This window comes from Tenrec ecaudatus, chromosome 15 (assembly GCF_050624435.1).
Source record: "Tenrec ecaudatus isolate mTenEca1 chromosome 15, mTenEca1.hap1, whole genome shotgun sequence".
NCBI classification, from domain to species: domain Eukaryota; kingdom Metazoa; phylum Chordata; class Mammalia; order Afrosoricida; family Tenrecidae; genus Tenrec; species Tenrec ecaudatus.
In genome coordinates, this window is record NC_134544.1 from 64,777,209 (window position 1) to 64,791,063 (window position 13,855).

At 38.3% G+C, this 13,855-nt stretch overlaps 1 protein-coding gene across 7 annotated transcripts in view; it reads left to right on the forward strand.

Moving 5' to 3' along the window:
• PTPRM (protein tyrosine phosphatase receptor type M) overlaps nucleotides 1-13,855 on the forward strand; it is a 901,381-nt gene that overhangs the window by 16,960 nt on the left and 870,566 nt on the right. The window lies entirely within an intron of this gene.

Genomic DNA, 13,855 nt, shown 5'->3' on the forward strand with positions numbered 1-13,855 from the left:
TTGCATAGGGAGATAGAAACACATAAAAATGTTTTGGTTAGGCACTCACCTTCCCTGACTCCATCTCTGAAGACAAAATGGCTGCATAAGCAAATGTGGTGAAGAAAGCTGATGGTGCCCAGCTATCAAAAGATATAGCATCTGAGGTCTTAAAGACTTGATGATAAACAAGTGGCCATCTAGCTGGGAAGCAACAAAGCCCACATAGACGAAGCATACCTGCCTGTGTGATCATGAGGTGTTCATGGGATCAGGTTTCAGGCATCAGAGACCCAAAACAAAACAAAAAAATCATATCGATGTGAATGAGGAAGGGGAGGGAAGAGTGGAGAACCAAAGCCCATCTTTCTGTAATCAGTTGGGCATCCCCTTTTCGAAGGGTCACAAGGAAGAGATGAGCCAGTCAGGGTGCAGGAGAGCACCCACAAAGCATACAACTTTAGTTCTTTAATGCCCCCCACCACCACTATCATGACCCTATTTCTACCTTACAAATCTGGCTAGACAAGAGCATGTATACTGGTACAGATAAGAGCTCACAACACAGGGAATCCAGGACAGATAACCCCCTTGGGACCAATAATGAGAGTAGTAATAGGAGGAGGGGAGGGGAAAAGGGAGGGAGTAAGGGGGAACTGATCACAATGATTGACATATAACCCCCTCCCAAAGGAATGGACAACAGAAAAGTGAGTGAAAGGAGACAGTGGTCAGCATAAGTCATAAAACAAACCAAACAACAATTTATGAATTATCAAGGGTTCAGGAGGGAGGGAGGGAAGGAGGGTGGGGAGGGAAGGAGGCTAGGAAAGGGAGAGGCAAAAAAGAAGAGCTGATACCAAGGGCTCAAGTAGAAAAAAATGTTTCGACACTGATGATGGCAATGTATGTACACATGTGCTTGACACAATGAATATATGTATGGATTGTGGTAAGAGCCCCCAATAAAATGATCTTAAATGTTTTGGTTGAACAAAATTTTCTTTGGGCAGATTAAAAATACTCTTCAAATTGGGAAATAAGTTATGTTGGTTAGATTTTGCTCTGTGAAAGGAGCCCTGGTGGTGGAGTTGGTAAGTGCTCAGCTTGTCCACTGACAGGTCAATAGTTTGAGCCTAACAGCTGATCTTCAGTAGAATAACTTGGTGATCTCCTTGCATAACCATGTGTGGCTGTGGAAACCCTACAGGGAGGTTTTAATCTGTCACCATGGGTCAGGATTGTCTCCAGGGTGTTTGCCTGTCCCTGCCTATGGGGTAGCTATGAGTCAGAATTGTAAAAGACCTTTCCTAAATTTAGGGCTTATAACAACCAGTCACTGTGTTTCATGTTTTGTGGGTGTTTCTGCTGATCTAAGCTTGGCTTAGTATAGTTTATATGTATGTCTCTACTCAGCTGGTCTTGGCTCTGTTCTCTTAATAATTTAGGATTAGCTAGTTGTAAGCTGGTCTAGGATGACCTGGCTGGGACAGCTGGGCTTTCTTCACTACGATCTTTCATTCTTCAGCCTACAGGATTTCCAGAGTGGGAACAGAAATGTGCTCAGGCCTCTTGGGAAGGACACGTTGTTACTTTTGCCTTATTCTTTTTTAAAAATCTTTTTATTGGGGCTCATACAACTCTTATCACAATCCATACATACATCAATTGAGTAACGCACCCTTATACATTTGTTGCCCTCGTCAGTCTCAAAATTCGCCTTCTACTTGGGTTCCTGGAATCAGCTCGGTTTCCGTTTTTTCTCCTCCCCATTTCTCCTGTCCCCCTTCCTCCTGCAGCCTTAATAGTTTATAAATAATTATTTTATCTTATCTTACACTGCCCGGCATCTCCCTTCACCTACCTTCCCATTGCCCATCTCCTAGAGAGGAGGTTACACATAGATTAGGCCAGCCTAAAATCAGCTAACCAAACCACATGCTGTTGAGTCAACTCTTGGCAATGCCCTGTGGGTATAAGTAGAACTTTGCTCTCTAGGTTTTTCAATGACTGTGATTGCCAAGCTTTTCTTCCCACATTCCTGTATTGCCTATGGGTGGACTTGAACTAGTAACTTTTCATTTAGCATTTGAGGGTATTAACCATTGAGCCACTCAGAACTCTACCCACCTTCAAGGGAGGAGGGGATAGACTTCACCTCTTGGTAGGTGTGGCTACAAGGTCACATTGTAAAGGGATGGAGAATTGGGCCCCTTTGCAGTCAGTTTTCCTTGCAGGGGTGTGCTAGAACTTAGCACATATAACATGAGATGCTTTTGATTTATAGAACAGAGCTTAGAAGGAGCCAGCAACATGGACAAGTAGGAAGTTGAGGTTGAAAGAACCCTATTTTTCACGTACTGTAATTTGAGGGGAAAATTGTTAAACTTTAATAACCTAAGTTCCTTATCTTCAGATAGGGTTAGTCAGTGGCATTCATGAGTCTGCTTTAGATATCAAATATACTAAGCCAACATATATGAAAAGAAACTTGCACAAACTGTTGGTCTTTGGGTCAGAGTACTCCAGAGTATCGTCACCTACTCTGGAGGTGACAGTAGATTCATCCTGAGTTTTCATGCTGACTATCAAAGTCAGTTTCTCAATCTCAGTGGCCAGTCGCCTCATCTACAAAAAGTAGATAATGTCTGTGCCTTTGCTCATTCTATGTGGCCACAGTACTAGCAATGTAATAGTTTTACCTTGAGTCATTGCCTCGTACATTTTCTTTTATGGTGGCACACTCCAGGAGATAGGGATTTACACCAGTCCAACTTTTCTTTCATGGGTGAAACTAGTGCATAGTGTTACTGTCTGTTTTCTGGTTTCTTGAGAGCATGGGAAAACATGGATCCCACCTAGGTAGTAAGCACAGTTATTTCCATATATTTGATAAATCACCAAAGCAGTACTTTAAGGTACAAATGATGACTGCCGTTTTAAAAGTACGGTGGAACCAACACCCTAATCCATCTTTAGGATTGCGTTTAGACAGTAGCTTGAATTATTCTTGGCCCTCAGGGCTTTCTTTCTCCCTATGCCTCTGAGACCTACTGTCTATGTTCTTATTCTCACCTGTTGGGTCCAACGCATAATTTTTACCTGTAGTGTGTGCATTTGGTATGATTTTTAATTTTGTGTTAAAAACTATTGTAAAATTTGTGTAGCCCAGCAGTGCATATTATAGTTAGTGATATTTTACAGCCCTATGATATAGTAACTTTGAAGAGAAAATACTTTCCTTCTTAGTAACTTGAATGAAGTTAATTGGTTAGGGATATTATGTATAGTTTATCATGAACAAACAGAATAAAATAATAACATTTTTCTATGTGGGTTCAAATCCTTTAGATAGAATCGTGTGTTTGTACTTTGCTGTTTGGCATCTGAATGTCTCATTAAAGTGAAAGGTGTGCAAACCACAAATCAAACCCAGTGCTCAGCGTGACCCTGTTGGACAGAGTAGAATTTCCCATCAAGTTCTCACAGCTGTAATGGTTACGAAAGTAGGCATAGATTTCTCCCTGCCTGTCTTTCGGGTAGCAGCCAATCGGTTTAAAGAACGCAGCACCAACTTTCCTTGAAAGGGAAAATACATTTGTAAATCTCTTGTCTGTGTGCATTAGTAGTCTAAGGGGCAGAATGCCACCCAGGTCAGCAATTTATTTTAAGACCTTTCACTTCAAGTGGAGTGTGAGCAGACCTATGGAGATTGGTGTTTAATCACCTTCTCTAGAACAAATTGAATTTTCTTTTGAAGTTTTACAAGGGAAAGAAAGGATTCAATTTGATTTGAAGGATTTAAACTAACCCAATGCATAGGGTCTGATTTCATCCTCCATGGGAAAGATCTATTTGGTATACATTATTATAGTCTATAATGGTTGTAATGTTTGATTGCTTATTTAAATCACTTTTTAAATATGATCATTGGGGAGTTATATAAAACTAAATTGTAAAAAAGCAAAAGTAGAATAAAATGATTATTAAGATAATATACATATTTGTCAGAGGGATATTTAAAAACGATTCAGACTTTGTATCAGCACTATTTGTAAAATTGTAATTGTTGGAACAGATGAAAATTGATCCTTAAATCCTCATATTTGAAGAATTCTTGACTATATGGAGAGAAAATGAAATGCAATGTTTCTCACTAAATTTGAGAACTGTATGAAGCTGAAATTTAGGAGGCAAGGCCATGGTGAGCTCTCATGCTTGGTGTTGTTCTACGTAGCTTTTGGGCAGTCTCAGAATATATTGGAGAGATGAGTAGATCAAAGGGATAAACTTGACTTGAAGATTTAAAATCTTGTAAGTTGATTCCCCCTTATGATGCATGCTGAACCTGATCTGGTATTCAACATTTTCCATATTTTTTGCCTTGTTTTGTCTCTTGTTTGTTATATTAGGGTTTATATTGGATGTGTTTAGGGGTCACCCTCTCAAAGTTATGTGATATGTTTTTCTCTTTTTTGGTATACTAAACCCAGGATTGATCAACTTATAGAGACAGCAAGTAAAAGAAGGGTTTGGGGCTGGGGGTACAGTCATGGTGGCGGCAGTGGTGAAAGGGAGACGATGTCAAGGAGTCCAGCAAGGAAAGGAATGTTGGGAAATGGATTAGGTAGCAATTGTAGAAGTCTGCTTTACATGATTGGATTATGGCACAATACGATATATGTATTAACTCCCCATTAAAAATAAATAAATAAATTAAAATAATTTTCAATATGTTATAATGTTAATACTCACAAATGTTATGAAGACCCAGTTCCTTAAATTTAAGAAATACTTTCGTAACTGTAAAGTCTTGGCACTTGTAAACTTCCTTGGGTCTTTCCTAGCTTCCTTTGGTTTTGGTCGTCAGGGTTTCAACTTTGAGTTAGGAAGTTCATGTACAGCTAACCTGCCCCTTCAGTCCTCCTAAGCCTGTTTAAATTAAATAAAAGCACCTACTAACCACCTGGTGACTGTTCTCTTATTTCTTTATAATTAGGAACATTGTTATCAAATTCTTAAATTTCAAAGTGTAAAAAATGCCTCCTGGTCTGCTTTGCAAATGCTTATTTCATTGAGTGTCCCATTAAATACCACCTCATGATTCTTTCATACCTGAACACAGTGGGGAGCAATTGTCAGTGATTTAAGGGATATTCAAGAGTTGTTTGCGAGGTTTAGGCTTAACTTTAGACAGGGTTAGGGGTAGGCATTTGGTTATTTAAAAAAAAGTTGTTTGCAAGGCATAACCTTTTCCAAAACTAAAGAATTATCTGACACTAAGAGTGACATGAAGTAGAATTGTTCCTCTTGCCTCTGTAAGATGGCTATACCTTCTTCACAAGAGGCCTCATTTATGAATTCTGTGCTGAGGTCCCTCCCCTTCCTGCCCCATGCTGGATATGGAGGATGTAAGAAGCCCAAGATGAGGATTTTCTCTTAAGGGGCTTACACATCTATAAAACATTGAGGAGCATACAGGAAAGCAGTCTTCTATTTATAAGTAGGAACAGAAAGTCGAAATTAGTGAGGTAGAGCAGGACTGCTCCCTGAGCCTGGCCAGCAAGGGCACTTGAAGGTATGTATGTAGGAAGAAAGACCTGTCAGCAAACCTCTCCAGGGTCATCTGGACAGAGCCCGAGAGGAGCCTGCCTTGTCGGCAGTCATGCTCAAGTCAGGCATTACTCCAGAAAAGAAAGGAAGGAAGCCTCCATCAGCCACCCACCCTCCTTAAAATGGATTGCCTTTCTGTAGCAAGTGCTTCTTTGCTTTTCCTTTCCCTTCTTGACTTTTCTAGGATTGTAGTTTTCTACTTCTAGTATGCAGAACGGGATAGACTTTAGACATTGGAGAGACCATGGTTTTATTTAGTTAGTTATTTTTTTGATGAGATGATTGTGTAGCTGGTAGTTTGACACCTTTCTCTCCTTTTTCTGTGTAGTAGTTCATATTCATTGTTGTATTTTGAAAATGGCTTTCTGAAAAATTGGATTTTGACCAGAAGGTATAAGTGTGAAGTATTAAAGATGATTCAAGAAGTGAAACCTTGACCTTTTATTCCCATACCTCATTGTGAGGTTCTAGGCTTTTTCTTCCCCCTCTCCCCGCCCCATGATTCCCTCTTCCTTAACCATCTCATGTAGTAGGTGAGTTTTAAAATCCGGTGGGAAATTAAACAAATGTATGCAATCTATTAAATATGTCTCATTTCTAATGGTAGAGCTTTATATAAATGGACAGGCTATATGTCATCACATTTTATTGGCTGCTAACTGCAAGGATGGTGGTTCAAACTCATCAGTTGCTCAGAGGGGAAAGGATGAGACTCTCTGCTCCTGTAAAGCTTACAGTTCTCAACCTGTGGGCTGTGACCACTTTGGGGTCAAATGACCCTTTCAAAGGGGTCACATTCATAACACTAGCAAAATTACTGTTATGAAGTAGCAACAAAAATAATTTTATGGTTGGGGGGGTTGGTCACCACAACAGAAGGAACTGTGTTAAAGATTAGTGGCATTTGGAAGGTTGAGAACCACTGCTATAGAGAGATGCTGTGAGTCAGAATTGATTTGAAGCCAGTAGTAGATTCGGTGTTTTGGGTTTGGTGAGTGCTTTGTCTGTTTTGGACAGCATAGTCTATATTGGACAGGCTGTGTACACATCATGCACTTAATCTACTCTGTCTCAAGACTTTGGAAATATTTGAATGCTTTCCTTTTAATTGGCTAGTTAGGAGTCTAGTGAGGGGGATGGATGGTTCTGATAAAAGCCAAAGAGCATGATGAGCTCCTAAGTGACAGGAATAAAGAACAGAGGGGAATGTTCATCTTCAAGACACCTAACCCCAGTGGAGTTTGTGTTTTGGAGGAATTTTGGATATTTCAGAACAGAAAACAGAATTGTTTACTCATTATAGCGGCTGTATTGCATCATAAACTGCAGAAAATACATGGATCCATTTTGCTTTATGAGATTTGGCTCTAGTGAAATGGCTTTGCTGAGCAAAGAGTTAATGCAGATACATTCCAAGATTTGTGGGGCATGGACTCTGGATGGTCTTTGAGCTTTTAAGTTTGTGTGCATCCAGTAAAATGATTTTGAAAATCTGGGCCTTCTCTTGCACACTGATCAGTTCACATCCAAAATTTTTCATCCTATGTTTATACAACTGAGAAAGAGTCCTGGTTATGCAGTGGTGAAAGCTCTTGGTTGCTAACCAGAAGTTCCGTGGTTTGAATCTACCAGCCGAACTCCTCAGAGAGAAAGGTGGCTTTCTGCTTCTGTAAAGGAAGCTCATGGGGCGGTTCTCCTATTCTCTGTAGCGATGCTATGATTTGAAGTCCACTTGATGGCAATGGGCTTGGTTTATACAGCTGAGGAGAGAATTCCTATTTTATCAGAAAAAAATGAGATGTAAAATGAAACATCAGGATCAGAATCCAAAGACCAAAGGGATTTGATACCCTTCATGATCCATTTAAAAAACTGTATTGGAAAGCTTTTAATTACTGGAGAGAAATTTTCCATCCTTAATTTTCTCCTTGGACTGGTATTTCTCTTTCATACCAGTATAGAATCTTATCCTATTATAATATTTTATTGGTTACTTAGAATAATCTAATTCTATCTCTAATTTTGTGGAGCAATACAACTCTTAAGTGCTAAATTTATCTAGTTAAATTATTACTAAATGTATTAATATACAATTGAAAAATTAGTAAATCTATTGTAAATGCATTAACAGAAGTTAACTGAACATTAAAAATAGTTCATATTTCTGTGAATAGATGTTTCCTATTTCTAGAGTATAACAGAGTTAAATACCAGTACTATTTCTGATTTTCATTTTATGAATAAGAGGGGAGTATCAAAAAGTTTGTGGAAAAATGGAATTATAAGATAATGGAATTTTTCCAAAGTTTTTTTGAAGCTCCCTTATGTTGCTGAGAAACTTTGTTCATGTACACAGGTAGACAGCATGATAAGTTTTCTTATAGTAGTGCTATAGAGCAAAAAACCCCAAACTCACTGCCATTGAATCTATGCCCACTTACAACAACACTGTAGGACAAGCTAGACGTGCCCCTGTGGCTTTCTGACACTGTACTACTTTATGGACATAGAGAACCCCATATTTCTCTAGGAAGTGGCTGGTGGCCTTATGGTTAGCAGCCCAACACATCGCCACCATTCTTTAAACTCTTTTAAGGTACATACCAAGATCCACAGTGACAGCTAGTCTCGAAAGATATTTCTGATAACTCATCAGAAGGACCCTGGGCATGTAATGGGGTACTCATTGCACAGGATCACTAGTTCAAACCCACCAGCCACTCCACTGGACAAAGATGAGACTTTCTACTCCAGTAAAGGTTACAGCCTCAGAAACCAATCGGAGAAGTTCTACTCTGCTCTCTATGATGGTTGTGACCCTCAGTATCATTAGTGGCAGTGTGTAGTATAAACTGATAGTTTGAGTTCATTCTCAAGTTTGTAAAAACTAATACCGTATATACTCGAATATAAGCCAACCCGAGTATAAGCCGAGGTACCTAATTAGTACCTGGGAAACCAGAAAAACTGATTGACTCGAGTATAAGCCGAGGGTGGAAAATGCAGACGCTATTGGTGAGTTTCAATAATCAAAACAAATGAAAATTACTAAAAATTGAGACATCAGTGGGGTAATGTATTTAAATATTTATTTTAAATAAAAAACATAAATAAAAGGACAAGTCATTTAACATTAGTAAACCAGCACAGTAAGTGGAAAATAGGTTCAACAAAAACAGTAAGGTATCAACAATGATACCTTAAGAGTACTATTCCCTGAGCTAATAGAAACCAACCTAAAATGTAAAGAGTTAAAATCCTTCAAAACTGGATTCCTCATCATCATCCGTATCCCAGTGCAGAGCTTCAGCTGGTGTGAGGTCATCACAGACGCTGTCTTCACTGAGATTGCCGTCATCACCATCACTGCTGTCATTTTCATACAAAGCGCAGTCTTTACTGCCATCCATAGCATTACTAATATTACATTTCTGGAAGGCAATGTCACACCATGTCTTCTGGAATGTCTTCCCATGCATCTCGAACCCACTTTGCTATTAACTCTATGTCAGGCTTCATGAGATTTCCTCCTTTTGTTAGTCGGGCTTGACCAGATGACATCCATTCATGCCACATCCTTTGCACACGGTCTTTAAAAGGCTTATTCAAAGATACACGTCATAGGACGGCTCTGATTGGTTAGATGTGAGTAAACAAACATTCAAAGTCCTGCAGTGTCAGCAGGGCTTTGAATGCACAGCGGAGAAATGGCAATCACTCACGAGATAACAGGCGCTTGTCCTGTTACCCCAGGGGGCCCCCAGTGAGATGTTACACTTCGCTGGGGTACCACTGACCCGTGTATAAGCCGAACTCCATCTTTTCAGCACATTTTTTTTGTGCTGAAAAACTCGGCTTATACACGAGTATATACAATATGTAGTCTTTAAAAGATTTTTTTTTTTGTTTAATCCTTACACTACTCATTTGCTGGAAGTTAGACAGAGGCTTTACCAAAATTCATTAGTATCTATTTATTACATCCGTTATTTAAAAACTTAAAATCACCTTGTTTAATGTAGGGGCTCTATGAAAATGATTGTGCTACTAAAAAATAATGTTCATTTAAACATACTTTAGTCAACGAGTACTTTGTTCATACAGGGGGTTTAAAAAATTTATGGAAATAATTCCATTTTCTTTGATTCCGTTTTTCTGTGAACTTCATGAAGCTCCCTTTGCATATTAAAGATAATTATTTGTGTTTTATATATGCAAAAATGGAAGATGACCATATCAAACCACAAAATGGAGGACAACCACTTCTTTATATAACTGGCTAAACATTGAGATTTATGGCTCAGCCAAGTAACCATTGCAGCCAAACTTAAGTTTTGCTTATATCATGCCAGACATACATCAGACAGAAGTTTCATTACTGCCAGACATACATCAGACAGAGGATTTTTATTATTGTTGTCAATATGAAATGTCTGAAAATGAGATAATCAAGAATTAGGTGTAATTTGAAAAGCTCTGCGATGAAGATGTAGGTGATTCAGTCAGTGATAATATCTGTTACATGATTTAGTTATGCATTACTTCTTCATCATCACTAGGCATCAAATCAACCCTAGTTTCATTTGGAAAAGGGCCAACTAATTTTAATTTAAGAATTAATAGATATTGAGGGATATTTATTCAAGAGCAGCAAAAATAAATATGATAGATTATTAAGACTATTTTAATTCAATCAAGATTAAAATGATGTAGATTTAATAACATTTGTAGCCCATCATGAAAACATGGCAAATCTATTCCTTTTTTCATGAATTTATAGCAATACAAACCCTAGGGTAAGTGTAAAATAATGTACAAAGCTACTGATGAGACCTTCCACGTCTATGACCCATAGTTATTTTTCAGGTTTGGAACTGAACTCATCACTCATGTTGGAATAATTAACCATTTAAGATCAAAAGGGGAGCATTTACCCAAGGACAAAGTTCATAGCGTTTGAGAAGAAGGGTTAATAGAAATAAAAAGCACAAGGAGACAATTGGATAAATGGTGGTTACATTTTGGGAATGGTAATTAATGAGTTGAAACAAAATGCGTGTGCATTGTTTAATGTAAAACCGATTATCTTTGTCCTTTGGTAAATCTTCACCCAATTCCCAATAAAAAAGTGAAAAATGTATTAGCTACAAAATTATCGAAAAGCTTATTGAACAAAAATATCAAAATGTGAGTATACTATTTCTTGACAGAATTTCCTTCTAGGTCTGTTAGCCTCTGAAGGCAGTGTTTCCATCTTTCTAGCCATGAAGGAATCTTGGTATTTTAGTGGGTTATGTATTGGGCTACTACCACAGGTCAGCAGTTTGAAACCACCAGTGGAAATACAGGAGATGAGGCTTTCTACTCCCGAAAAGACTTACCCTCTCAGAAACCCACAGGAGCAGTTCTACCCTGTCCTACAGGGTTGCTGTGAACCCACCGTCAATTTGATGGCAGTGAGTTTTAATCCCGAATAATTCTGTAACCTTCACTTAACACCATGTTAAAACAACCAATTTAACATCCTTAAGGAACTCTAATTTTGTTCCTTTGCAATGTTCTTTGAGTTTGGGGAACAAAAAATAGCTGAAGGAGCAAGATTAAGACTGTAAAGTAGATAGGGTGAGGTTTCTCAACAAAATCCTTGTAGGACAACCTTTTGTATACATGAAGAATTTGCAGATGCATTGTCTTAATTGGAAAAAGAAACCAAACACAATCCCTTGGTGCAACTTCCCTGGCCTTTTTCTTACCATTGCAACTTTAAATTTTCTTAAAATTTCTTTGTAAGTCCTCATGTAATCCTGGGCCCTTCAAGAAAATCTATCAAGATGACCTCTTTTGATTCCCCAAAACCAGTTTCCATAACTTTCTGAGTTGACCTCTTTGCTCTGAATTTAACTGGCCCATCAAATCCCTCAGGAGATACTGTTTTGACTGTACTTCTTTTTAAGGCACCTCTAAGAGACAGAGATACGTGTATTACTGAGAGGACTTGTCTGCAGTAATTCACTGATTACAGAGACATGTTTTGACACATTTTGTTTGAAATAAGCCTGCACACATATGAAAGAAGCTGTGGTAGCAATATTTTTACTTTATTTCCTATAATGATCACCTAAAATGATAAGCTATTGTAAGGTGAACAATATTACTGAAAAGCACGTTGTTATGGCAAAAGTATTTGAATGAATGTATTGGGCTCTCTTTGCAAATAAACTACTTTGCAAATATTTGATAAACTACAGCTTGAGTAACTCACAATACAATACATACTGTGTACAATCTAAATCATATAGGGTAGCTTCAAAAAGTTTATGGAAAAATAGAATGAAAAGATAATAGAATTTTCCATGACATCTTTAAAATGCCTTAGTCTAATAATTATTCTTTTTTTCTGTATAATTTGAAAATTGTGGTAGTCTTGTTGAACAATGTAAAAGAATCTGTTACATGAACCCCTACACTTCTAGTTGTTTGAGGGGGCCTTTCTTTCAGATGAATGTCACTTTTCAATAAGAGTATATAGATTATCATAAAGAATGATTACATTTAGATACATAATTTTTGTGTGTTTAATATATACTAATGTCATTTCCTCTCATTTGTCCAATTTCTTGCTTATGAAATAAGTTATTTGATCATGGTCAAGAGGAGGTAGATGTGTGATCATTAAATTGCTTAATACATCTGATTTATAACATTATACAAATGGGAAAACATCCTATTTCTAATACAAATACATTCCTCCTTAAATGGCATATGGTATGATTATGGAAAGAAAACAACATTTACATCAATCGATAATTGAAAAAGGGGTTCTTGAGAGCAGTGTCTCACATTGTTTCTTTGGCGCCATCTTTGGTAAGGTGCAAGGTTGAGAAGGGTAAAGGGAAGTGGCAGAATTAAAAGGAGTATTTATAGTTGGCATGCTTTGACTGTCAGCGCTGTGTGCTCCTAATTTTCATTATGTGCCTTCTGCATGTAGCTACAGGAGTCTTTGGCCTGATGGTTGGTACACTGAACACATACACACTGGAAATGATGGAGCTGGTTCTCCAGCTGTGGGATCTTAAATCATTCTGCACAGAGATTTTAACATTTCAAAGTATGGCTCAGAGAGGCAGAAATCAAGCTGGTGAGCTCTGATTTGTAGTTGTTAGTTGTCAGCAGGTCAGCTAGGTGACCCTGCATAATCAGCCTATACTGTTTTCATTGGCACGTTTTTTGAAGTAGATCATCACAACAAGGCCTGCTTCTGTAGTCTGCCTTAGTCTGAATGCTTTGCTGAAACATCAACAGGTGGCTCTTGAGGTACAATGATAGGGAACCAAACCCAGGTCTATCATGTATCCCCACTGCTCACAAGAGTTTAGATCTATAAGAACTCGATTCTGGTATCTTGGGGCTTTTTAATTTTTTCTTCCTTCCTCTCTGCCTCCACTATTGCTGCTATTGTTAGTTGCTCTCAAGTTGGCTCTGATTTCTGATGACTTTATGTGTAACAGAATGAAATAGTGCTTGGTCCTGTGTCATCTTCACGATCATTGGTATGTGTGAGTCCATTGTTGTGGCTGTTGTATCAATGTGTCTTATTGAGGATTTCCCATGTTTTATTTGGCCCTCTCCTTTGCCAAGCATGATGTTGGCGGGTGCCCTGGAGTCCATTCTGACTTATAGAAACCCTGTGTATCACGGAACAAAATACCACTCAGTCCTGTGTCATCCTTACAGTGTTCATCTGTTCAAGCCTATTGTTTCAGCCTTGTAGCCACAGGGTAAATCCGTCTTGTTGAGGGCCCTCCTCTTTTTCACTGCCCTTCCATTTTACCAAGCATGATGTCCTTCTCCAGGGCTTGAGATTTCCTGATAACAGATCCAAATTATGTCAGACCAAATCTGACATCCTTGTTCTAAGGAGCATTCTGCCTGTGTCTCTTCCAAGACAGATCTCTTTATTCTCTCTCAGTGTTCTTTGCCAGAACCATATTTCAAATGTTTTGATTTTTCTTTGGTCTTCTTTTTCAGTATCCAACTTTAGCACATGTATAAGCAATTGAAAATACCATGGCTCGGATTGGGCATACAGTAGTCTACAAAGTTACATCTTTGCTTTTCATTATTTTAAAGATAAGCTTGTGCAACAGAATCATCATGCTTTCCAATAAAGAGGACTTGTGCAGCAGATTTACCCAATGCAGTGTGTTGTTTAATCTCTTGATTTCTCCTTCCATGAGCTTTGATTGTGAACCCAAGCAAGATA